At 41.7% G+C, this 25,119-nt stretch overlaps 1 long non-coding RNA gene across 1 annotated transcript; it reads right to left on the bottom strand.

Annotated features, from left to right (window-relative positions):
• LOC112944961 lies at nt 1-25,119 on the bottom strand. Its single transcript, XR_003248895.1, has 3 exons — nt 25,053-25,119; nt 24,692-24,833; nt 1-52 (listed from the first exon to the last, which is right to left on the bottom strand). It is a non-coding gene; the product is annotated as an uncharacterized LOC112944961 (long non-coding RNA).

The following is a 25,119-nucleotide window of genomic DNA, read 5'->3' as shown; positions in this document are numbered from 1 at the left end:
AGGAGCAGCTGGACCTTACAGCTGGGCAGTGCACGCGGCTTGCGGAAAGGCACTTTTGAAGACGTGACAACCCAGAGTGACGGAGACAGAGGGGTGGAGGAAGGAGAGAAAAAGAAGTTGCTGCATCAGAGTCCTATTCTTTGCAGCCAAGGCCTAGCAAAGTGATACACACATTTCTACTGACACATACACAGTTGCGAACTTAAGAAGGCAAATGTAAGAATGGGAATCCGTATTTTGGTTCCATTTCTGGAACAAGCAGAGTTAAAACCACAGATAAAGACACCCAGGCTTGTTTTCTATGCAACAACCTTTGGAAAATTCTTTCACGAAATGTGGAAAACTTTGGGTTCAATGTGCATTGGTTCTGCACAGGGCTTCTGTGTCGGTTTTGCTTCCTTGCAATAAGCATAAAGCTTGCTGAAGTTCTGTTGCAGGACTGGTACTGTGCTTACAAACAGACCTGTGCAGCAAGTATTTAAGGTAATAAATACCTGAAGAGGATTTTAAAACATTAGCGGAACTCTACCTAGAGGTCTGTGTGAATGACAGCAGCTGCAAAGTGTCATGGTAAACTCGCTCACAGCCAGACCTTACTGCGAGAGGAAATTTTACTCTGAAATAATGTGGCCAGGTCACTGTGCAGAGAAAGCAGAAATCACGATGGCAGCACAACTGCATGGCTACAACCAGAAGAGCACAAAACTCGACCCTAAATCACTCTTGCTGCTCACTAATATTCTCCTCATTGTGCTGAGTTCGTGTTAACAGGTTTGGATTTCAAAATCCCCCCCAACACCGCTTCTTTTTTTTTTCCAACCCCCCTCCTAACAAAATGCATCCCATAGACCTCAAGACTGTTCATACACATAACAACATAAGAGCATCCCAAATGGGCTCACAACCAAATCCTCCGCACTGTTAAAAGGAACCTCCTGAAGTCCTGGCAGGCAGATAGACGTGGTGTGAGCAAGGAAGGCTTTTCAGCGTGTAGCTTCTCTCTCTGTCTCTTCTTTCTCCATTAGCTAGTGCCCACACACCAATGCAGCTGGTGGGTTTGAGCTGCCCCTCTGCCCCTGCCCTCGTGGCACTGCAGCCAAGCTCCTGCGTTCAGACGCGCTGCAGCAGTTTCAATGCAGTGCAGATAACCTATGGAGATGCACTTAGCTGCTCTGCTCCATGCCCTGCGTCCTTTCATGTGGCACATTTTGAAATACATGGCAGAAGCTACAGGAACTCTAGGATTTACATCAAACTAACAGGGCCTCGGTTCCTCTCCTGGCAGGCAGCAGTTTCACCGTGGTGGTTTGAACGGGTGCCAGCCCCGCGGAGCGGAGCCGCTGCCGCCGGCGCGCGGCCGGCACAGCAGGGCCCCCCGCAGCAGGGCCCCCCAGGGCTCCTCTCGCAGCAGGTCTCGTAGGTGGGAGCCCCGGGGCGCAGCCACCAGCCGTCCCGCGCACCGGCCGCTCTGAGCTCCCTGCCCCACGGCCAGGGACTCCTTCTCCCAAGTTGCCTGAAAAACAGGCCATTTTAGGAGTATCGGTTCCAATGGGGAGGCTTGTGCTGCTTTTATGCAGTGACTGCCTGGACTCTTATTTATGCTGCCAAATTTAGATTAAAAACATCCAAATAAATGCCTGAAAATATATGAGATATAATTAATCTACCTCTATGGTCAATAGATAGAAATAGGTGTTTCACATGACCTATTTTATATGGCTACATTAGCCGAGATGAATCATTTTCTAGAAGGGTCTACTAGGATGTGATTTGTCTCATCTTAATATAGCGATTTAAAACAGGTCAGCTGAAAGGGCTATTCTCTCTCCTGGCTACAAAGGCAGCCTGGGTGGCTAGATCTGAAGCAGATACTGTTGACAGGTGAGAGATGTGAGATGAGGTTTGGGGCCATTACTTGGTGTAAGGCTTGATGCTCTATTCCCTTCCTCTCATGAGCAGAGACCTTTGTTTACTCAAAAATAGTGTTCCTGCTTGCTACGTGCTGCTGAACATCTAGAAGATCAGAGGGAGCAAATTGCTTTTAAGCTGAACACTGTTCAAGCGAGCAGATATAAGCCTGAAAGATGTCACCATATACACAAGGCAGTCAATGTATGTTACACGTTATTAAGCCACCTCCTGAACAGGCTCTTACAGCTGGTGTGGAAGGTTTTAAGTTTTTCTGTTTCTGCAAAAAGCAGAAGTGTCACCTTAGAAAATTTAAATAGCATTAAAAAAACACATGAAAGACTTTCTAACCACTCTGATGTTAGGGTCCGGTCTTGCTCTAAACAAGCTTACATGAGCTTAAGGGGAAACAGGGCAAAGAGATGTCAGAGAAATCTCCTGACAGAAATCTCCTACATGCACAGGAACCATCTCAGACTCAGGAACTCTCTGAATACCCTTGTTAGAAGCAGACAGATTCATGAGCCCAAGCACCACGATAAGCTAACCCTGTTCTTCTGTCCTGGCTTTTGCCCACTGGTAAAGACCAATACTCTGCACAGCCATTCTTAGATTAGCTATCACAACAAGTGAATCATATCATGAGCACCTAGAGCAGCTGAAGAACTTCCATTGCTTCTGTCCTGAGAGAGCAGAAGAAGAAAATCCCTGCATTGAGTTCAGCTAAGTCACTGAGTGGGTCTGGGGACTCTTTACTGGCTTCAAGAGAACTAGGAGGCATAATTCATTCCCTTTATGAATGAGTCATATTAATACCGCAATATTAAAGGAAAATCTTGTTTCTTATTACAGGTTCCTCATATAGTTTGAGAATTTCCTATTGAGGGGGAAAGGCATTACTAAAGCTGGATTTAAAATCTCACAAGTCAGCATAAATCTCTGCGGACAACGACACGCTTCAGATTTCCCCACTGTTGGATTATTGCTGGATACCCTAGGGTTCTCTACAAATTCGCTTTTGTAGCACAGGCCAATGAGATGCACAATATAGATTTTGTTTAGAAATTCTATATTTTCTTCATTATAGACTCTCACATATTTTTTATCTCATCTTTCAGACAGTTGAAATGTATACTCAGAATTACGGCACCCTGGCAAATTGCTAGGGACTTCAAGTATTTCAGTCTTAACCCCTAAACCAAACAGGATTAATAACGTGAAAGATAACACAGAGTGCCAGTTTGTTGTAGGCCAAACAAGAGGCCTAAAAGATGTTACACAGATGCCAGCACCACTGAAACTGCCAGAAGGGCCTAAAAATGTAGGATGTCCTTCTAACTCAAACATATTAAAGAACAGAGGAAGCAGATAATACAGAAAAAAATATTTAGGAAAAAATGATCAGCAGTACTTCTTAGACAGTTAGTCTCTGACTTATCCTTTTTTAAAGCAAGCATCTTCTGGCCCTGTCCCATGGTCTCCTGGCTGCCCAGTCAACCAGATGGTATATTCCAGCTTTTCTGTTGTGTCTTGCACTGCAGCATATACTTCTACATATTCTGCTATGTTATCTTACTCTTTCTTGCATGGATTAGTTCTTAGTATTTGGCTTTCAGCTGGATCCAAGGCTACAATAGTTTGCAGTTGGCTCTCTTTTCCCTGGAAATTAGTACATATATTTGGAATTCTATCTTCTTTGCTGGATTGAAATCTCTCTTTCACACTGCTGTTTTTTCCACAGCTTCTCCGGTAAGGTTTGCCTACCTAACTGCAGGCCATCGCTTCTAACATTTCATCCCAAAGTCTAGCAGCCGTGGTCTGGTTTTGACTTCTTACAATCCACGTTTCAACCAGACAGCACTAACATTACATACACATGAGTAACTTGATGTGTTAAGGCTGACTCTATTTCATCCCCAATATTTACTTGAAGTCACCTAAGGCCACTTCACCAGGTACTACTTCTAAAGCTTCCAAAAGCACTAGTTGACCCATTTGGTGAGGCTTCCCTGCTTGATGAAGCTGTCTATATTGTATGTTTTCAAAGAGATTTTCTTACTTCTCCAAAGTCATATTAAGCCCCTGGCTTTCAGTAATCCTTTGAAGGCTTTTATTCTTCCTTATTCACAATGCTAATCTCATAAATCTCAGAAATTTGGTTTCTTTGCTTTGCACCTTCATCTTGATATCTCTGATAATCATAATTCTATTCCAAGTTTCTCTCAATAAACCACACTGTGAGAGATCAGATTCCCCAATTATATGTATCTAATTTCCATGGACACGATTTATTGATCTTCCTGCTTTAAAATATTTTTTGGCCTGACTAACGGTTACAGCACATGACTGCCTCATGCTTGAGGGCTCTCTCCTCCTTTCAGTCACTGCTGTGTAGCCGATGTCCTTCTGTTATGGTAAGCTTAGGGGGAATGCTCTCTACACCATCTTGCTCCTTCATGATTCTCGGGCTGGTATTTCTCACTAGGTGTTCTTCGGAGCCTGAATGTCCTTTGTTTTGAACTTTCCCAAGACCTTTCAACTGCAATGGTTCCAGTTTCGTTCTCTTCATCAAGACAGACTTTTGCAGAGCTTGGCTTATTCCTCTCCATGTCCATCAAACAATTTCTTTCTGTCTCTGGTTTCTGATCTTCATTGGTTAGATGGATAAGGTCTCACAATATCTAGGTCTCCTTACCTGCTTGCCTACCTGTCCACAATATCTCTAACTTCAAATTTCTTTCTTAATGTCTTCTAACCATTTCCCAGTCTCATTTAATATTATAATTATATAATTTAATAATAATACTTTAATGTAATTAATTATATTATTTATAGTGCTATTTTGCAAGGAAAACCTGTTCCACCACAAATTTTATGACCAGTTCCAATTAGAAACTTAAGAGAAGACAAGGATTACATTTACGAGTGGGTTTTGTGTCTTCACTGGTATTACTCATCCCTTTCATCTCATTAGGGTAAAGATGAATTAGAAGAACATGACAAAGTCCAGACTCTAGATAGAACAATATAATAATTCTGTATTTTATCATATTTTGAAGATTTAAGATATCATTTGGAAAGAACAGCTTCCTACTCTGATTCATCTGGCTGTTTATTTACTTTGCAACATTCATCCTCTCAGCGATTTCAGCAAGACAGAGAGGTTTTCATTGCAGAGGCATTTCAGCCTCTCTGTTCCAGACCTACAGTAAAGGAAGAGCATTTAATTTTTTGCCAGTTTCTTTTCCATGTACTAGATTACTCCAGGGTGCCTCTGATTATGCTGAACATTTTAGCTAGTTAAGGACAGTTAGCTTTATTTTATGTATTTCTATGCTAAAGATGTTTACAGTTTTTTTAACACTTTGTTTGCTAATGTGGACTTAACAAAAACAATGTATAGCATCCAAGCTAACCCTGAAGAATGAATGAACAAATGTTCCCATCAGATACTATAAAATAATTGAGAGTCTTACAAATGATATGAAATAATATAAAAGAAAACAAAAGTAATGTTCAGTATGTATATTCCTCTTTTGGCCTTACAACTGCATAGTCCCTCTGAAGCCATCACATTTCATCACAGTACAGCTTGCTGGTCTCAGGCTCTTTTATAGAAAGAAGCTTGCATATCTTTGAGGGTTTTTTTTTCCCCCTGTATTTGGGATAGATTTCAAGTCTAGGATGAGCATCTGACCTTAAAAAAAATCTGAAATTCAGAATATATAAAACAGGCTGCTTAGCTATTCTTCTTATTTCTAAAGGAGATTAAATGCAGTTGAAGAAACTCCACTGCATTCAGAAACTGGACCCTTTGCAAGAAAGGGTGACATTTTCTCAAAAAGAAAAAGTCCACAGACTAGGACTTTTCAACTGTTTCAGTATAAAGGAGCCAAATATAAAGAGCAGGAAACCATTCTGTACTTTCCGAATAATGTGAAAAAGACAACCCAAGAGAGCTTTAATACCTGAAATGCTCTTAAATCCTAAAGAAAGACTTTTTGTAATACTATATCAAAAGGGGAAAGGGAAATAGCCCAACACAGCGCTTTCCTTTTTTTTCAACACGATATGGATGTGGAAAGTATGTTAATTCCTGTATTCTCAAGGGAAAACAAATAGCATAAACAGACAGACAGGCGAGGAAGAGGGCAGTATGTTTGAAATAATAGCGAAGGCAGCGGCGGGGCGGCCGCGGGCGCAGCACCAGGACCTGCGGCTTCTGCCGAGGCTCCTGGCGGCCGCGGCCGCCCCAGCGCCACCGAACACGAGCACAATTAGGGCATTCAGCATCAGACGGCAGGAGATCCCCTTTGATGTTGGGATAAAATGAGGATATGCATGGTTTTGTCCAAAATGACAACCATCCCAGGTTTACTAATGGGTATCTAATAGAAAGAGAGAACTTTATGATGCTCATTAATTACCAAACTGTCATGTGCTTCTGGCAGAAAGAAAGTAATCCTCTTCTCCAGATTAGACAGCCACCACAAAGGACTTCAAAGAACTTCCAGTCCCCTCCCCTGAGAGCTGCCTTGCATAAACCTCACAGCACTAACCGTGCAAATTAAAAGGAGGGAGCGGGTGACAGTCCCTCCCGATGCATGCGCACTGCCTCGCTGCTGGCGGCTCGGGCACCAGCCCTCACGCTGCTGGCAGACCTGCACGTTTAATAAACAGACAAACACACTCCAAAATTCACACAAAACTTTACAAATTATCGGTAAACAGCATTTTCTATTTTCGCTTTCCAGCCTGGAGATATTTGCACTGAAGATTCATTGGTGGCAATACAAATTCCTTTCTGAGAACATGAAAATGTAGAAGCCACACAGCTGAAAGTCTCATTCTCAGAAATTCTCCTCAGATGTTTCTCTTAATGAGGAGCACCTAAAGTAAGCTTTTTTTTTTCTGGCAACTGGCCACAGTGGGTACAAGGGGCTACAGAGATCATCTACTATGAGAACGGACATGCTGGGGACCATGAGGGACTTGCAGCGATGCCCCCAGTTTCAAACAGTCAGACATTTACAGGGCTGGGGATTTCTCTTTCAAAACAAATTCCTTCTCTAACTCCTAAATTTCTATAAACCCTTTATATGTTATTATATTTTTTGTCCCCAGGACTGAGCTCTACAGACTTCAAAGTGTGCAGCATCTTTATATTCACATATTTATGATTGTCACCCAAATGCATGTATTTATGGCTGTTTTTACAAAGGTCTGAAATAGTGATAAAATCTGGATTGTCTCTCAGGAAGGGAGAGGGGGACGGGAACTTCTGATGTTTGGATGTCAAAAAAATTCTAGCTGACAGGATTGGGTTCTTGAACATCCTTACATCATGGGTTTGTTCTCACTCCAGCACATTCAAATCACTTTACTGACAAGGTGAAAACCAGTGAGGCCCATTCTGACCTGCAATCTGAATGTTCTCGCTCAAAGCCGTCCCCAGCAGCATTCCGTTTAAGTTGTATGTTCTCCTCTCACTGGACGCCCAAAGTTTTCAGAAGGTGTCCCACAAATTTTAAATTCAAATAAGTGCTTTTTCTAACCATGAGAGAACCATGAAGAAAAAAGTTCTTCCATCTGAGAACCATGAAGAAAGGGTTTTAGAGTAGAGGGCTGGCTCGAGGAAGGCCTGCAACTCTGAGCAAAGGGGCAGAGTCCCATTGCTAATCCCAGCTGGGCTCGGACAAACAGAGCCCAGTGCATATTCTTTGTGATGAAACACATTTGTCCCAGAGAAATACTTGCCTCTATAGTCAAGTTCTCCTCCCAACAGAAACAAGCTAAAATTGGCGAGCCCCTTAGGTCAAAAAGGGATTAGTGGTGTTAGCAATGAGATCTGAAGCACAAGCACAGAAATCTCAAGTTGCTATTCCTGCTAAACCAAAGAGCAAGCTCCAGCATTTGTTCAGCTTAATGTCAAACTCAAATGAATGGCTCAGAAGATGATCAGAAAGGGCAGGAGTTTTTTGGCAGCGTGTTGGTCTAATGCAGCACCAATGGTTCTGCAAAATGTGTTGCCTCTCCAAAAAAAATGAATCATCCTGATCCATGACCAGCATTGATAGACGGAACCATCCAGCACAGGGCACTGAACTATACAGCACAACTGAGAAATAGAAGTCAGGAGAGAAGAAAGAGACTCCCCTTGAACTGGCAAAAGACTTGAGAAAATTTGTACTTTTGGCATATTCAAATATTTGCAAGGTCTTCCAGGATAAACAGGCAATGAACCAGTTTTTGCACACTGAGATGCATCTGGACTTGAAGAACAAGATCAGGAGCAGGGTGGAAGAAGGTGAAGAAGCAGATGTCATTCCAAGAGTCTGTGGATTTGGCCACAGAACTAGATTCTCTCCCTTACCCTTTCATGAGTGCGCACCAAAGTGGAACTGGAAAAGAGACCGTCTGATTGCTCCGAGCTGCAGCCTCATCAGGGGAAAGAGGAGGTCTGATATGTTGAGTTGTAGTCTAGAGTATGAGTCTTATTGTATAAGACACTTTTGTGAAATTAGCAGAAGGAATCAATTCAATTAATACAAAAAGGAAAAAAATGGAAACAATGGAAAGCCTAAATGAAGTCATTGTATCATAGAAAAAACAAAAAGGCCCTAAAAAGGAGACTTGCCCAAGTCTCCAGATAATCAGAGATGCACAGAGATTTGAAGGGTATAGGAGACTCACCCAGGAGTTTTGTCAGTTTGTAAAAATTTCAGTATAGGTCGGATAAAAAAGGAAAACTCTTTCAGTGCTCAGCAAATCATGGTTTGGTGATGTTAGGGTTCATTCTCCCTCCCTTTACCCTCCCTCCCTCCTTTTACAAAAAGCCTTTGCTTCTGTGTTAGCCTACCCAAGTTCAAAGCTTTTCAGACTAAACACAAACTCTGTTGGTGGAGGGCAAGCAAATTAAGCAGGTGGTATTTCAATAGTATGGGCATCTATGTTTGATAGCGCTGTACCTCCCCACAAAGGATTTTAGATCAGTAGAGCCTCTCTTCTGCTATTTTAAGGAGAGAAAATTGATGATTTGGACAAATCACACGTTGCTATGATAGCTTTTAGATTCAGGAATCCAGAGGTACAACTTGTCTGCTGCTGGAAAAGCTGCCACATTATCACTTTAAACCACAGACAGGCTCATATACATGGATGGTAATAATGCTTTGTGCATTATCACTAGGTTAAGAAATTAAAAGCAGAAGCTATCCCAACCAGAGCAATTATCAGGTAAATTCCTCCAAGGAAAACTCCATGAGACAAAAAACAGATGGCTCCTTGTGCTGCAGTTAACTCCTGTTAATGTCTACAATAAATACACCTGAAAGAACCATCTCATCAAAAGGCATGAGTGCCCCCAAAATCCACACAGCTGCAGATGTCCCTAATTCATTCACTGGAAGAACAGATTTGTTCCTTCAAGAGTAGACTATAATGCTAAAATGCTTCCCTAAAAGGCTCCCATCTCAGAAGGGCACGCCACAGAAAAGCCATCTGGTCAATGAAGCACTGCACTCCAGCAGGCAGTTCATCTTCTGAAAACCACAGCTAATGTTTTTTCCACCACGGAAAGGAATCCTCGTATTTCAAAAGGAAATAAGGTGCAAGATATAAGGTGTGAGCAGCTACTGGGCCTTTTAAGAGACTAGTTTACAGCTGTAGCTGTGGAGTCAGCAGATGCTGGTGACCCGGCAAACACCTGACCTCTCAGCTGGGCCCTAGTTTGGACAACGTGTTATTAAAGGTGCTGAACAGGAATTTTCCTAAATAATAAAGAAGGAATAATCCATAATACTTGAAATAAAAGTAGGATGAGAAGAAAAGAGGGAAAGTGAAAAAAAAGAAATCACAAATCACCCCGAACTGTCCAGGTATGCTGCAGGTAACTGAAGAGGTTCAAGCAAGATTTTACTTGCTTGAGACAACAAAAGAGAAAATTCAGTTCTGAATTTCCAAATGCAAAAGGCATGGAGTGGATGCATCTCCGAACTGCTAGTCTGACCTGCTATCCCTGAACTGCTGCATTTCTGGGACAGCATCAATAGGACATTAGAGCACATTTTTGTCTTTGAGACATGCATCCACACAGCCAGACCTCAAAAGTTTGCTCCCGTCTACAAAGCAGGGCCCTTGTGCTCCAAGTAACTAAAGCATCTTCCAAGTTGGTCTTTACAGTCAACCAAAATGTTCCAAGAAGTTGAATTGACAAAGGGCCCATTGGGATAAGCAGTTGTCAGAAGTCAGACTGCCAGCAAGTCTGCTGAAAAAAAAATATTATTTCACAGACCAACATTACACAATCCTGAACATTTTATTTATTTTTAATCTCTTCAGCCTAAGATATCTTGACATTTTACATCATTGCCTTGTGAACTTTTCTGCAATTCTCCCTTTATCCAGGGACTTATAGGACAGCTCCTTTCAATAGGCCACTAAATAGGTGCCTGGAAATAGGCTAGACAGTATTAACCATATAGCCTTTATAAAACCTCCAAGCATCTAGTTATTGCCAAACACTTGCTAAGCTTGTAAGCAACCCAGCAAATATGCAAAACCTTGATATCCCCAATGCATTACAACTGCAGAAGACTCTCCAGCGTGCAGCCTAGGACTACAGAAGGACAGTAACAGACATGGAGAGAACGGTCAGAGCAGAGGTACTCGTTGCCAGATTACATTTATTGATATACAGTTAATAAAAGATGAAGAATAGCTCCATTCAGTTTTTAACACCATCTGACCTTATTAAAAGGCATAATTGTGCATTACTGAGGGAATTTTAACTTTTCCTTTCAGGTTTCTGTTGTCTCTGAAGGCTATTCTGAGTTTGGAGGGTGTTTGCTCATTGAAAATAATCCCAATATTAAGGTACAATTGAGACCGAATTTTCTATTAAAAAATCATTAGTATAATAGTTATTAAGAAGATCTATCTGATGATCCTGTTGCAGGTCAGTACAGTTTATCCTTTCTTAAAATGGCAAAGATAACATGAAGCATGCAAAGCAGCAGCAATGCCTCCAGACACGGCCCACAGTTAAACTGCCAACAAGCAGCCTGAGCTCCTGATCCATACACGCTGATATCTGCTTGCATGGATTTTAGCACTGGGAACATAACCCTAAGATGTTATTTTAGAGCAGTGTTAGTTCAGTCGGGTGTTGCCAAGTTTCTCTGGCAGCCTACTCTAGGTTTCCTAGTTTTACATTTCAAAGAGGCAAAGAAGGTAGAAACACTAGTACACTTTGACAACAAGATCAGAAAAGCAAAAATTGGGGACTGCACCTCGTGCTGTTGAACAGCTCAGGAGTGCAGTGCTACAGGAAGAGCCCATCGCCCAGGCAGCGAGCACAGCAAACACGAAACCACTCCAAAATACATCCTGAATTTAACCTCCTCCTGAAGCCTCCAGATGAATATCTCAAAGAAATAATTTGTTATGGGGAACATTCACATCAAATGAAAAGCTCTTCTTGTGCCTCCAACACAGGAACATCAGACTTGGGCGCTCTGAACGTGAGCGGCTCAACCCTGCCAAAGAACAGCACGAGCAGCAGCTGAGAACTGCTCAACTCCATGTCACTCGCTGACCAGCTTCTCTTTTCCAAATCTAGAGTAAACATTGTAGACAAGGACAAATATGTAGGACATTGACCAAAAAAACAAAAAAAAAAAAGACAACAAATCAAACCAAGAACACTGGCTCTGTACCCACAGGGGAGCCCTACAGCCTATTCTCTTGCAGCCAAACTTGGTTATGAAACAAATTCCTATGAAGACAAATTGCTGAGACAGAATAGTGCTGCATACAGCAGACATGAAGTTCTTCCAGACTGGGCTGTAAAGAGGGTGAAAGTTATTAGGGTCAGTTCTTTCGCCTTGCGAAATAAAAGACTACACAAATGCATCGATTGCTCATTTGGAAAGTCATTGAATCGACCAGAAATCAGCAAAACAAGGACTGAGCGAATGTAAAAAAGATTGATACTATTCCTCTTGTGATATAAAGAGGTATGGATTGAAAGACCAACTGCTTTTCAAAATCTAAAGTACTACAAAAAAAAGTCTCTAACCTTTAGACTATATTTAAATTAGATGTTCCTTTCAAAGGAGTACCAATATAACATGTCTGCATTGCACACACCGGAATAATGACGGTTTTTTTGGTGCGATTTGCAATGACTGCTAATCATCCTTGCACTCTGCACCACTGGGAAGAGTCCAGTGAGGATTTAATTCCTAGAAATTGCTACCCTTGGTCCAGCTAATGAATCACCATCACTTTTATACCACGTTTCACATTTAAGGAAGCCCAAAGCAGGCTCACCTTCGTTACCCCTCCTGCTTCCAAGAAGGAACAACTTGAGTCAGCTTCTCCAACCCAACAGTGGGGCTCCATTGGCCGTGAGTTGGATCCCTCATGAATCTATTTTGATCTCCACAAAGTTCTGCGACAGCGAATGCTCGAGTTGAATTATACATTCCAGCACTTGAACTGAAACGAGCCACATGCTCTCAGCTTTAGCAGCACTGAACTTTCCAGTGCAGGCAAAAATTGTCCAGATAGCAAATGCTGGTACCTTCTGAGAATTCCTCTGTGTAACAAAGCTCACCATCAGAGCTACCTCAGTGAAGTTACTGGGTTAGATCTCCAGTGCATAATTTCCCAAGCAAACACATTCCAAAGCAGGACTGTTCAGCCAGGGTTTACAAAAGTGTTATCACAATATATTATAAATTGGCTGCTAAATCCATACATGCACACAAGCACTGACTGCAAAAGCGCAAAGAAAGAATATTGGAAATATCTCTATTTTGCCCTAAGAGACAAATCCTTTCCACTTTAAAGATCACAGACAAATTGCAGAGATGTTATTAAAAAAACCACAGCTGTCTTAGTCTAAAACCAGAAATTAAATGTTGCAGTGTTACAAGCAGTCACTGCTGATCAGAACATCAAACTCTAAATAGAAAGTCTCTTTTTTTAACCTTTTACCCATGCTACTACAGCTGTACTCCTTTCTGCTTGATGCCACCATCCCTTTCTGAGCACGTAAGTGTCATCACAGTAGCATGTGAAAGAATAACCATTCAACCTCAGTCAAAATCATGCGTCTTACCAGCCTAACAAATTCTACTTCTATATTCCAGAAAAATTAGAAAAACTCTTTATTTTCATGTTCTGAATTGTCTCTTATCCTCCTTTTCTCCTCTTTTTTACAGACTTCCAAATAACTTCCTTCAGAACTCACTACTGTGATCCCTTCCCCACTTTTGTTTTAAGCTTTCTATTTACTTGACAAAATCCCACTGTAGAAGCAAACCGCCTTTTGAGGAAGCTTAACCCCTTTAAGAATTCTCTTTTGCTGTAAATCTGAATGAAATTCTTGGCAGTACATTACATACACCCTGGCATACACCATGCCAGGCTGTTTGCTCCCATATCTGACTCAAAGGCACAGGACTTGAGTTCTGATTTACCCACTTCAAATAAAATCAGAATCAGGCCAACAGTTCCTGCCAAAAAGAGCATACAAACTGAAAGGCAAAGAAGATAAAACAGACTCACTCCAAGGGATTCAGAGAATGGAAGTAGCATAAAGCTTTTTAACTTTTTTTTTGTATTAGCAGGGAGCGATACGAGCCTGTGAGTATTCATAGACCTCGTGGAAGCAGTTGGATTTCCAGAAGTATTAGAACAGAGGGTAGAAACAAGAATGAACTCATGAAAAAAAAATCAGAATTACAACTTTAAAATACCTTACCCTGCTTCAAGAGCTTTGTTGATAGTTCAAGACAAAAACGTGTCCATTTATTTGGAGAACTCATGACTAACCTCCTGGTACTCCAAAGTTATACTTGGGAGAATGCTTGACCAAGAAGTGACTCTCTAGATTTAGCCACCGCTAATGTTTTATCTGTTCTTCTGACAAATATCTTCCCCTTGGTAATGGGAAGCAAGGGAACTAAATGGGAACTAGAGCAAGGAGAGCTCAGTGCTCGCAGTGCAGCCTGTCTGAGCACAGCCGCAAGGCCGAGCTCTCTGGAGCCGGCGCCGAGCCCTGCAGCGCGTGGGGAACAGCATTTCGTAGCAAGCGAGACTGGCTCCTGTTGGAGTCTTGACCTCAACAGCTCCCATCCTAAAGAATTTCACTCCAATAGCTTTGGTTTTGTGGTTTTTTTTTTTTTTTCCCTCTGTATACTTGTTCGCAGGATATGGCCACAATATATCTGGCAAAATGGCAGATATATTGTGCCAGAAAGTGCCAGAAAAAGTGCCAGAAAAAAAGGCACTTCTGGGGCTTGGCCTACCCTAGCTGATACTGGAAGCCTCAGGTCCGTGTTCGCGCTCTGCCTCAGCCACACTTCCAGGGAGCAAAGGAAAAAGTAATGCCTGCAACAAGTTACACAGCCATAGCAGAACAGTTTTAAGATCAAATCACTTTTAAAATCACTTTGTTTAAAAGTAAAGAAAAATAAAGGGCAGACTTCAGACAGGGCAGGAAGAGGTAGCTACAGTTGCTGAAGCACGCCTGCCGTTTTAGCATGGGCTCAAGCTCTTTTTCCGACGTTCGGATGGAGTGGACACAAGGAAAGCAAACATGATACAAATTAGACTGCCAAGAGATAACACAAGCCACACAAGCCAGCTCTTCCTACATTTATGAATGCTCCAAGTCAGAACTGCAGCTGGGCTAATAGCCATTGGGAAAGAAAGCATGAGTCACAGGGTTCAGTAGGCTTAACCAACTCTTCATATCATAGCACAGACATAATCCCAGAATCTCACTGTGTAATTCCTGGACAGCTGGAGAAAGACTTTGGAGAGAAATATAATACACTTTCTTTCCAAAAGCCGAGGCCCTCCTCCTTTGATACATCTCTCCAGGCAATGGAAAGAATCACAATCCGATCTCGGTTCACATAGTTGGAGCTGTTATAAATAAGCCGGGTCCAGGCTGCAGGACAAGTGCGCTGTGCAGTGGGAGAAGGCACCTCGCCGCAAACCCAAACCTGCTCCGATGGCCTCCATCGCAAGGAGCTTTGCAGGGTCTGGCTGTAACAGTCCAGCACTGGGCTGCGGGACACGGAATGGAGTTCTCATGCTCCACTGTGTGCCACAGATTTGTGAGATTAGCTAAAAAGTTAGGTCTAATTTTGGTTCATGTGATGTTACTTCTTATTCTGAAACTACTTACTCTCCTCACTTTCTCCAAGAAATTAAATTCACGTGCATAATCTCAAAATAGCTGGCCTTGATTTTCTCCATAGTAGAACCATGGAGAATGTGTAGACTTTACTTTTCCTAATACCCCGCAAAAGGCTTCTTTTTCCAGATGCAAAGAACATATTATTTTCAAAGCAACATGTATTGCATGACATAAAGCCTGCCAAGTTTCATGAAAACCTAAATATGCATATAAAATAAGAGTTGGATGATACTCATACATTAAAAGTTGATCATGAAAGCTAATTTCTGTTCGTGTCTAGTGATTGTGTTCACCCTGAAGGGCTTTTATGTCATTCATTGAAACTGATTGCAATGAGCAATTTGTTTGCTAAAATACAGTACATCTTTTTGTATGAAGCTATTTTTTAATTTTTATGAACAGAAGAGAAAAATACATAACGTCTAATACCATTTGTTAGCTTCAAAGTGACTCAGAAAAACAAGTCATCGTTCGGTCCCCTTAGAGCAGAACAGGACACTGTCACCTCACGCTCCCCATCTGCCTGGTAAGGGTAACTGCTGCTCAACTGGCAGCTCTTTAGCCGAAGTCTTGTGCTGCCGTCCCTGGATTTGCTTTGGTTTGGTTTCCAAACATCGGCAGTGTTCCACTGCCAGCAGCAGGCCCCTGGGTATTTTGCCTTCACAATGTCCTCCATCAGTTAAGATTTTGATAATCTTATTTTACAGGGCTAAAATGTTGGATTTTTACAAATATGCCTGATATAAATAAGCCAAGTTCTTTGGAGGAGAATCCAGAAGTATTTAATCAGGCAAAACTTCCATTGATTTCCATGGGAGCCTTGTTGGAGTAAGAACTGAGTGAAGACTTCAAGACTTGGCACATTCCCAATCCCAGCAAATGACGGGCGAGAGCTGATGCCTAACGCATGTTCTGGGGAGGAAACAACTTGGCTCAGTGACCATATTTAAAACATCTTATACTGGAATTTAAGCTCTGCAAGAAGCGAGAAGAACAAAGCTTAAGTTAGTCTCTAAACACCCAAGACAGAGTTCAAATATAGCACAAATATTCTTTACATATCTCAGTGTGTTTAGTAGAACTTCACTAACAGTAGAAGAACAAGGGATTAAGATGAGGCAGGTTTGGATGCTTTTTACATAAGTGTGTAGAGGAAGCACCACAGCGCACATTTTTGCCACAAGTTATTGGTGACTGAATATTTCATGACTGTAGGATAACGATATTAGTAAGAAATTTTCACAGTGAGAACAGAGTACCGCTAGTTGACCTTTACTTGATTCCTGAACTTCTCCAGAAGAGCTTCCGCTCAATCTTGCAAGGCTTTCTGAAGGAGCCTGAAATTTTCCATCCACACATGAAGAGAATTGAACAGATTTACTTGCAGCCATTCCTAAGTGCTAACAGACATGAGAACTTCTCCAGCAGATACTACCTGCAGTGTGCCAACTTGCTTTATAAAGGCAAATTTTGCAGTACATTTCTATTAATAAAGGTAACTCTAACAAATGAAATTGTTCAAGATTTGAATTTCCGGCTCAATCACCTTGTGTGTTCCATCCTAGGTAGCACTTTTCCAATGTGTCTGATGTTGCAGTTCAGACCAAAGGCAGGCAGTTAGCGGGGTGACTGGCCAAGATGCTGTAGGTTAAGAAACTGCAAAAAAATCTCCTTGAGAAAACTCAGCCTTCTCAAACTCCAGTATACAGGGCATTGCTCCAATGGAGGAGCCATTTCCTTCTCCGAGGAATGCCTTTCCTCTCAGGGTGTGAGCCACAAATGGGTTATATTCCTGTAGTATGGACCTTGAAGCCTGAGATTTGTGCTTTAACATGCAGTAGTGCTGTGCTCTCACATAGATCTGTAGTCAGAATACTATCAAACACTTTCAGGACTACACAGAGAAAGAGACAGAGGTAGGAACAGCTTTCAAAGTCTTGATGACCAGGTGCAGGCAAATGAAAACCAGGTGTTATTTAGCATTTTTTTTTTTTCTCCTAGGCAAAAGTTAAAATCTGGATTGCACTTGATGCAGGAAGACTTTTCTGCTTTGTTTCTGTTTGGGTTGACTTGGTTCTTTCTTTGGTCTGTGCACTTCTCTTCTAGAGAAATACCTTTCTGTCTGCATAAACATTTGTTTTAGAATTAAAATGCCCTCCCCTCTTCCCTTTTAAATTTAATTTATAAAGATTTAAATGATGACCTCAGCAAAAAGTAATTTTAAAAAAATCTTAAAATATCTAGATATTAATTGGAATGCATTATAACTTCTTCTCCACTTAGAAATGATCACCCATGGTCACCCATGGTTTTCCTCCTCTAAAGATTTAAGATAAAAATCCCTCACTTAGAATAATTTTCACGTGTATGTAGAAACTCTGTCTCCAATAAAGACATCATTTTCACCATGTATTTCACAGCTCCAAGCTAGGCAACTGTCTCCCACTTTGGTCCTGCTTCCTCCATGTGAGCAGAAGCACTGTTGTCCTGCCTCCCCGGCGCACACAAACCATTCAGGAAAAGGGAAGAGGGGAAGGGAATTAGCTAGAGGTACATTAGCATGGAAGAGGGGCAGACAAACCCTTAGTGATGCTGCCTGGGGATCGAAAGGCCTCTTAACATAGAAGAGTTAGAGAGACAGCAGCTAAATTGTGTCCGAGATGTACAAATTCTGTGAGGATATGGCAACTGCAGTGAACCCTAGTTGAAATCACCCCTCCTAGAAGTATCCTGGCTGGGATACTTAGTGAATTTTTAAGTTTATTTAAAAAAAAAAAAGAAAGAAAGAAAAGAAAAAAAACCACCAAGAGGCAGAGGAAAAGTAATAGTCAAACTGCTTGATTTCTAAAACAATGTCATCTTTTTTTCATGGAACTTGTGTTTTCCAGGGTCCTGCTATGGCAGCTCAGCAGCACAGACCTAAGGCACCGCCGAGGCACTCAGTGCTGTGGCTGGCTTGAAGCCATGAAAGCAGTGCTCCATTGCATGTCATAACGTGAGAGCACTGATCTTGGGGGAAAAAAGATGAAAACGGCGGTTTCTGTGCTGGCAGCATTCCTACCTTCTTGCTACCTCTGATCAGTATTCATTTAGATGCTGAAAACGCTGATCTCGAGGCCATGCTCAAAATTCGGCATATGTAATGAATGAGATGCCCAATTTTCAGCTGAATTGGACTTTCCAGGCCTAGTTACACGGGACCTGAATATTTGTCTTTCTGACATTATAGCCATCTCAACTCACACTATGTTGGTAGTACAGATTTAAGCAGCATTGCAGAGAAATGTCTCCTTTCAAAGAGAGTTTTGGTTAGGTTGCAGACACTCATTCTTTCAGGCTCCTCCATCCCATTAAGGTTGTAAGAACGTAGCCTCCTCCTGCAAAGACTTCCTTGCATGCAGAGTCCTTATATTCCAAGGAATAAATGCCTCCAACCTCATGCTCCTAGCTAGGAGTGTTATATGCCAACGCTGTCATGAAAGTACTTGTAACTCTCCTGGAACTAGACAGGTGAATGGATCTGCCTCTTGACTTACACTGAATGAAACAAGAGCATGCCTGACTAAAAAGTAAGTACAAACATTACATTTTCTACAGGCATTAACAACTCAGCCTCCCTGTATGTCATATGAGATGCAATTATGGGACATGGAAACAGATGTACAAAGATAAATGTTCCTTCTTCACATTTTCTTCTTAAAAGTACAACAGCTGGCAAGGTGATGGTGCTAAATGTGCTACTGGAATTTCTTGCTTAAAAGGGAAGGAACTACTCTGAAGTTTAAATCATTTTTTTAAGGAGATGTACACTTTCATAACAGCTACATTAAGGGATGTTACCAGGCTGCTACCACCGTTCTTTAATTCCAAACTCTTGTTACTGAAATTAATTTTTCAGACTTTGTTACTAACAATAGAGGTGGCCCGTGTCAGGCGTTGCACATCAGCTTCCTTCTGTTCAGTGTGATTTGCAAAAGAAATCCAACCAAACCTGACCAATAGTAAAAGGTTTTGCTATCTAGCTTCTAAATGGGATTATGACAGGACATACAATTCTCCATATAAAAACAGGTGCATTCAGCACACAGCTGTGTTCCTGAACACCGTTATGTCCTCAAGAACATAAATACGTGCAGCACTTGGCACACTTCTTTTTCAATCACTCTTCAGTCAGTTTTACGGCACTACGAAGTGCACTGTCCTAGCTCACGTGTTCCTCCAGGATGCCTGCCATTTTGCACAACAGGAGCCTCACCTGTTTGGTGAAATACTCCTTTTATTACTGTTTTTCTGCCACACACCTCCAGCCTCCCCGAGCGAGGCAGCCCCGCTCAGCAGATGCGGGGACCCCTGCAGAAATTCTGGACCCGGGCGCTGGGTCGGCGCAGAGCACGACAAGCTGCGCATGTGGATCCGCGCTACGGCCAGGTGCCCGCAGCTCTGCTGCAAGAGAAGGCATCAGATCCCCTGCCTGCAGGCTCAGCCGCCTTTTTTTTTTTCTTTTTAATGAAAAAAAGTCTTTCTCTGGCCGCCTCACAATTAACAGGGAACAAGGACCAAAGCAACACGGCCGCGGTGCCAGGAGCGCGGCCTCCCCTTGGATCCGAACGCCGCCCGCACGCCTGGCAGGGCCGCGCACGTAAAGCCCTTGGCCGCATTTCCAACCGTGAGCCACGCAGGTGCAGCCCATTTGGAGCACAGGCAGCTCCCACTTTTCCATTGGGGCAACGTTACTTTGAAATTGTTCCATGAAGTCATTAGACATGAGCTTGTTGTTATTGCTTTTAAAAGACATAATTTATTCATTTTCTGCTTTTAAGAGCTTAAGACCAGCTGTGAATTAAAAAGTCATCTCTGAAACCTATTAAGGTGATTCACCAAGACCTAGTTTGCTTTGTTAAACAAATTGACTTAAGTTCTTGTATTTATTACTAAAAGCAAGATGAAATAAAATAAACACCACCACCCCCACACACACACACTCCATATACATCTCCTTTGCAAATTCCATGGACAGAGATTAATCAAATTCTTTGTTAAGATGTCCTGGGGAAAACAGACACTATTATACAGACAGTTTTAAAAAATCAGAAAGTCTTGACAATGAAATGTTAGAAATTATTGCAACCCTGAGCAATATTCCCTTCCCATGTTAATATAATCATCCAACCTTTCTATCTAATAAAATAAAACATATGTAGCAGTATTCCTGGTAACTTGCCTGCCAATCTATTTTTTTCCTTCAAACAAGGTGTTGCTTTTCTTCATACATCAAGTGTTGAAGATAACCATGTTTTATACAGATATCAAGTAAATGAAAGTCAAATATCTCAGTATTTATTTATCTATAGCTAATTTACTGAATACATAATACACTGACAAAATTAATAAATTTTATAGCAAAATAGACTTCTCTGATCATCGCATTTGATCTCCTGGGTAATACAGGCCAAAGAATCTCAACCGTTAATTTTTGTATCAAAACCATTACTTTTGTTTGATCTACACAACCTCGTTTAAAAAGAAACCAAGTCTTACAAAGGCTTCAAGTGATGGAGAAACCAACATGTCCCTAGGTAAATCATTCTAAAGACTAATTTACTGCTCCAGTTAAAAATGGGCACATTACTTCAAGTCTGAATTTGGCTGCTTCCAGCTTCTAGGCATTACACATTGTTATATCCTCTTCTGCCGAAAAAGCTAGATTAAAGATGTCAGTGGTAATTGTGCGAGCTGATCTACGCTAACATATAGCCTTTGGTGTCGACACTAATCAAGGTTAGGGAACTTCAGCAGTATCTAGATCCACAGCAGGAAGCCAAGGTTCAGTTAATGCAGAAATCTCCTGCCTTTGTGCTTTTGATGAAATTTTAATTCCGTTTGGGCGCAGGTCTCTTACTTTTATTGTTTTGTGTTGGAGATGATTAAAATGAATGTTGAGAAGAAAGACTCTTTGCTAGCTTTTGATTAATGTGGTGTTATTTACTTGTATATGTTGATACAAGAGAACTCAAAGCTTCTTACAGACTCTTAAGTGTTTATAAAACACAGCAATTACTACTGTCAGCACATGACCGATGATCCTCGGTCTGTCTGTACATTTTACAGTCTAGCAGAAAGGCACGAGGCCCAGCCCAAACAGCTGTAGGCCAAAGCGATGGTTAGCGTAAGCTGGCACAGTTTATCTCTTCGTATCAGCAGCAAATTTCATCCAAATAAAATTAATGTGGTGCAAAATGTAAGTTACTTCTTCTTTTTAAAGCATTTTGGTTTAAATGCTCTAAACTCCTTCATAAACAAAAAGAAAACATGAAAGATGCTTACATGTAGATGTGTGTTGGGAAATTCTGGGAGATTTGTTTAAAGATTTAAAGATTTGTTAACAAAAGATGCCACAAAATATAGGGCAAATGGATAAATACTGCCTTTCTCTAAAACAACAGTTTTTATGGATTTAAGATTCCAAACTCCTCTGGTCCTACATGCCTTCAAATGACCAACGTCTGTTTACAATCTGGAAACAGGAGAACCATCTGAGACAAAGTGCCTCTCTCAGAAAGATGCAAACAGAAAAATCAAAATACCATCATCATTTACTTCTCTGAGCTTTTATGAAGAAATCAGCAATGACTGTATAATTAATGTTGAATGAATAGAATTCGGTCTTGCTAAGATACGTGAATAGTTGGATTTAATCCCCAAACAAGATACAGCAATTCCTCTCTGGGCAATCTGGAGTGCAGCTGTGGGAGAAGAAGGAGGGAGGAAGCATTTTGGGGGAGCTTGGTGGGTATTAGGACTCAGGAAAGTCAATAACCTGTCAAAAGCAAGAGTTAGTCTCATGTTTGCCAAAATGGCTACTTGTGCTCTTCCTAGAATTGCCAAAGAAGAGGTCAGCCGCATACTTGGGACCAAATAGCCTGGCAGCCGTGGATTGAGTTCCTGATCTAGCACAGTATGAAAACAACTTTGCTTTCTCTGCAGGACTCATGCCCGCTAAGCACGAGGAGCTCTGTCCCACCCAATACAGCGGCCGCAGCCTCCACAGGGACCATCCAAGGGGATGGAGCTACTAAGTGTTTGTCAGGACTGGAATTCAACACTGCTGCACAGCAGTCAGGAGCACTGCTACAAGCTCAACAATAACGCAGTACAAGCCTCCTCTTTATCCATCCTCCAGCACAGCACACTTGAACATAACTTGAACTGAAGACCTGTCCACACATTAATCATGGACTTCAAAGCCACAGTTGCATTCCCAGTGATCCAAACCCAAACCTCCAAGCTCGGTTGCAGTGGGAATCAAGGTTTGGGTGGAGGGAGGAGATATGTGGGCCGTAAAATGGGCTAGACCGAATGGCGAAGGAGCAACTAGTAATTGGGACTTCAAGGGCTGCAGAAGCTTAACCGGCCATTCTGTTTTTTCTAATGCTCGTGCTGCTAATCTGCGCACTTCAGAACCTGGTCCTTCCTTTCCCAGGCCCAGGAGGGAACGCGGAGCAACAGCTGCACTTCAAAAGCCACATGGCTTGTGGAGCCGTTTGTTCCTCTTCACACGTTTCCCCGCCAGAAGGGAACATATGGCCCACTGTTTGGAAATTGCCCAACCTAAATTTTTCCTTGATTAATTTCATCCAACTACTCCCAGTCACAGGCCCTCATAACACCCCAGACAGTTATTCTCCTTCCTTTACATATACCCTTCAATTAGCTGTAGACGCTCATGCGTCTTCTTAATCATCATATAGCTGTGCTCATCTAGCTCTTTTCATCTTTTCCCACCATCATCGTTTCGTGCTCTTTAATCATGTTTGTGACTCTCTTCTGAATTCCCTCCAACTTCCTGATATTTTTGTCTGATTTCCAAGTGTCCAGAGCCGCCCCATCTCCTACAGGCAGCCTCACATCCCTCTGGAGAATCCCTCTCTGCAGACTCTGCTTGCACAACACCTATCACAGAAGCATCTGAGGTGTTTTTATTGTGCTGAAGAACGTGAGCAGTATCAATAGTCCCCTCCAGGCCTGTGATTCTGAACATTCCTGGTTTTTTGAACCTTGCATGCCATCCCATCACAAGCTCCCATTCAGTTCCCATCCAGAGTAATTCTCCAAAAGAAACACGTGGCTGTGCAGGGAGTCTGCAGGAGTCTGGATGCTCTACCAAACGCTAGTAGTAGGCACAGCTTCTCGTGCAAGGCCTTTGCGTGGTGAAGAGCTTCCCTGCACGCGGACTGGGCACGTGACTCAGCCCTTAGGTCCTACCTGCTGCCTCCACGGGAAACCCAACTGTGGTTGGGCCGGACACAAAGTCAACTTGACCCATTCACAATGCCCTTGAACTAGCGGTACGCAGTCTCCTCATGTACTGTTTGAGGGGGATCTAAAGGCTCATAATTTATACATTTTAAACAGTTAGTTTTTCTTCCCCCTCAGTAAATGGGTAACAGGAAACAGACAAAGCTCCTTAACTTTTCTTTAATCTTCCTCACTAGTGAAGTGAAAAATCAAACAATAATTGTCTGGATGATCTCATTATTGTCAACAAAACTGAAACCTTGAAGTCCACATACACTGAAATGCTGATACGTTAAACAAAAAAGGGAACTGTGCTTACATGTTGTTCAATAAATAAATAAGAGCTATAGAGAGATCCGTGATGAATGAGCACCCTGGGAGGGCTTCAGCTTGTCAGAATTATACAGTGACATTAATCACAGCATAACAGCATTGCTGCAGGCTTCCAGCGCAAAGTCCTCATTATATCTTCAAAACAAAACAACACAACAAAAGAACCAAATCCCCAAAACTTCCAACTTTCTCAAAGTGCAGTCTCAACTAACAGCCCTTTTCAGCAAAACACAAAACTCAAACCAAGCCGGCCTATCTTCCATACAGAAACACGTAACAGCAGAAACCTGTCAATCTAGTTGGACCATCCAACCAGGCTGGGTTTCCACATGATCACCCTACCTGTATATTAAACTTGCAAAGTGTTCTTCAAGCTGTATCAGCTACATTAGCAAAGTGAAACTGTGTATTTTAGAGCACTGTGACCTCTCCAAACAGCATTTATAAAAGTATTTTCAGCTGGTTCAAATATGCCTGGATAATCTGTTTTCAATCTAAAAGTTAGATGAATGAGACCTAAGAGTGTTGACTATCTTATGAGTTATGTGCATTAAATTCATCTCCCCCCTCAAATACGTATATATATATATATATATATATACACAAACATACACACACACACACGTTTGCCAACCGCAAGCATTTTAACAGATCTTTTCTAAGACAGCCACAGTCAATTTCTATCTGGCCAAGCCAAAAGCCTCCAGTCAATCGTCAACAACTTATTCTTCTATTTTTTGGAGTTAAAAAGACTGGAAATAAATTTTTTATGTTTTAAATGGTCTATTCAAATCTACCAAAATTCTAGAAATAGGAACACAAAAGTATAATAATGTGAATGACTAATAAAAGAACTTTTAAAGCTTCAAAGAAGTTTCTGGGTCAAGTTTCAGTAAAGCACTGAATCACTTTTAATTCTCTCCTAAATATTTTGCTTACCTGCAGGCTGGATCTACAAGAAGATTTTGGCTGATGAAATTTCCATAGCAGCTGACCAGATTGTAGACCAGTCAACTTGCATCCAGATTAATTTCACAGAAGCATCACCTATACTATATAGTCCTATTTTGGGGTTTTACATCTTTGGAAAAAAAAAAAAAGAAGAAACAAAAAAAACCCACACTCTATTTCCAGAAAGAGAACTTCAGCATCTAAATAAGTGCATGGATTTTCAGGAGTTCACTGCATTTGGTGCTGAGCTGCTTTTAATGTCTTGTATATACTTAAGCATCTAGTGGGATTTGAGTAGTATTGAAAAATCTGGTCCCAGTTATGGGTACTAAGAATATAAAAAACCTACCCTTGATACAGACAAAGCCTTAAACGCCATTGATCTTTTTCTTTCCCATTGAGCTCTAATCCTGTAT

Source organism: Nothoprocta perdicaria, unplaced genomic scaffold (assembly GCF_003342845.1).
Source record: "Nothoprocta perdicaria isolate Ctin4 unplaced genomic scaffold, notPer1 scaffold_18, whole genome shotgun sequence".
Taxonomy (NCBI): Eukaryota; Metazoa; Chordata; class Aves; order Tinamiformes; family Tinamidae; genus Nothoprocta; species Nothoprocta perdicaria.
The sequence above is the reverse complement of the archived record's forward strand: the minus strand, read 5'-3'. Positions and strand labels throughout refer to the sequence as shown.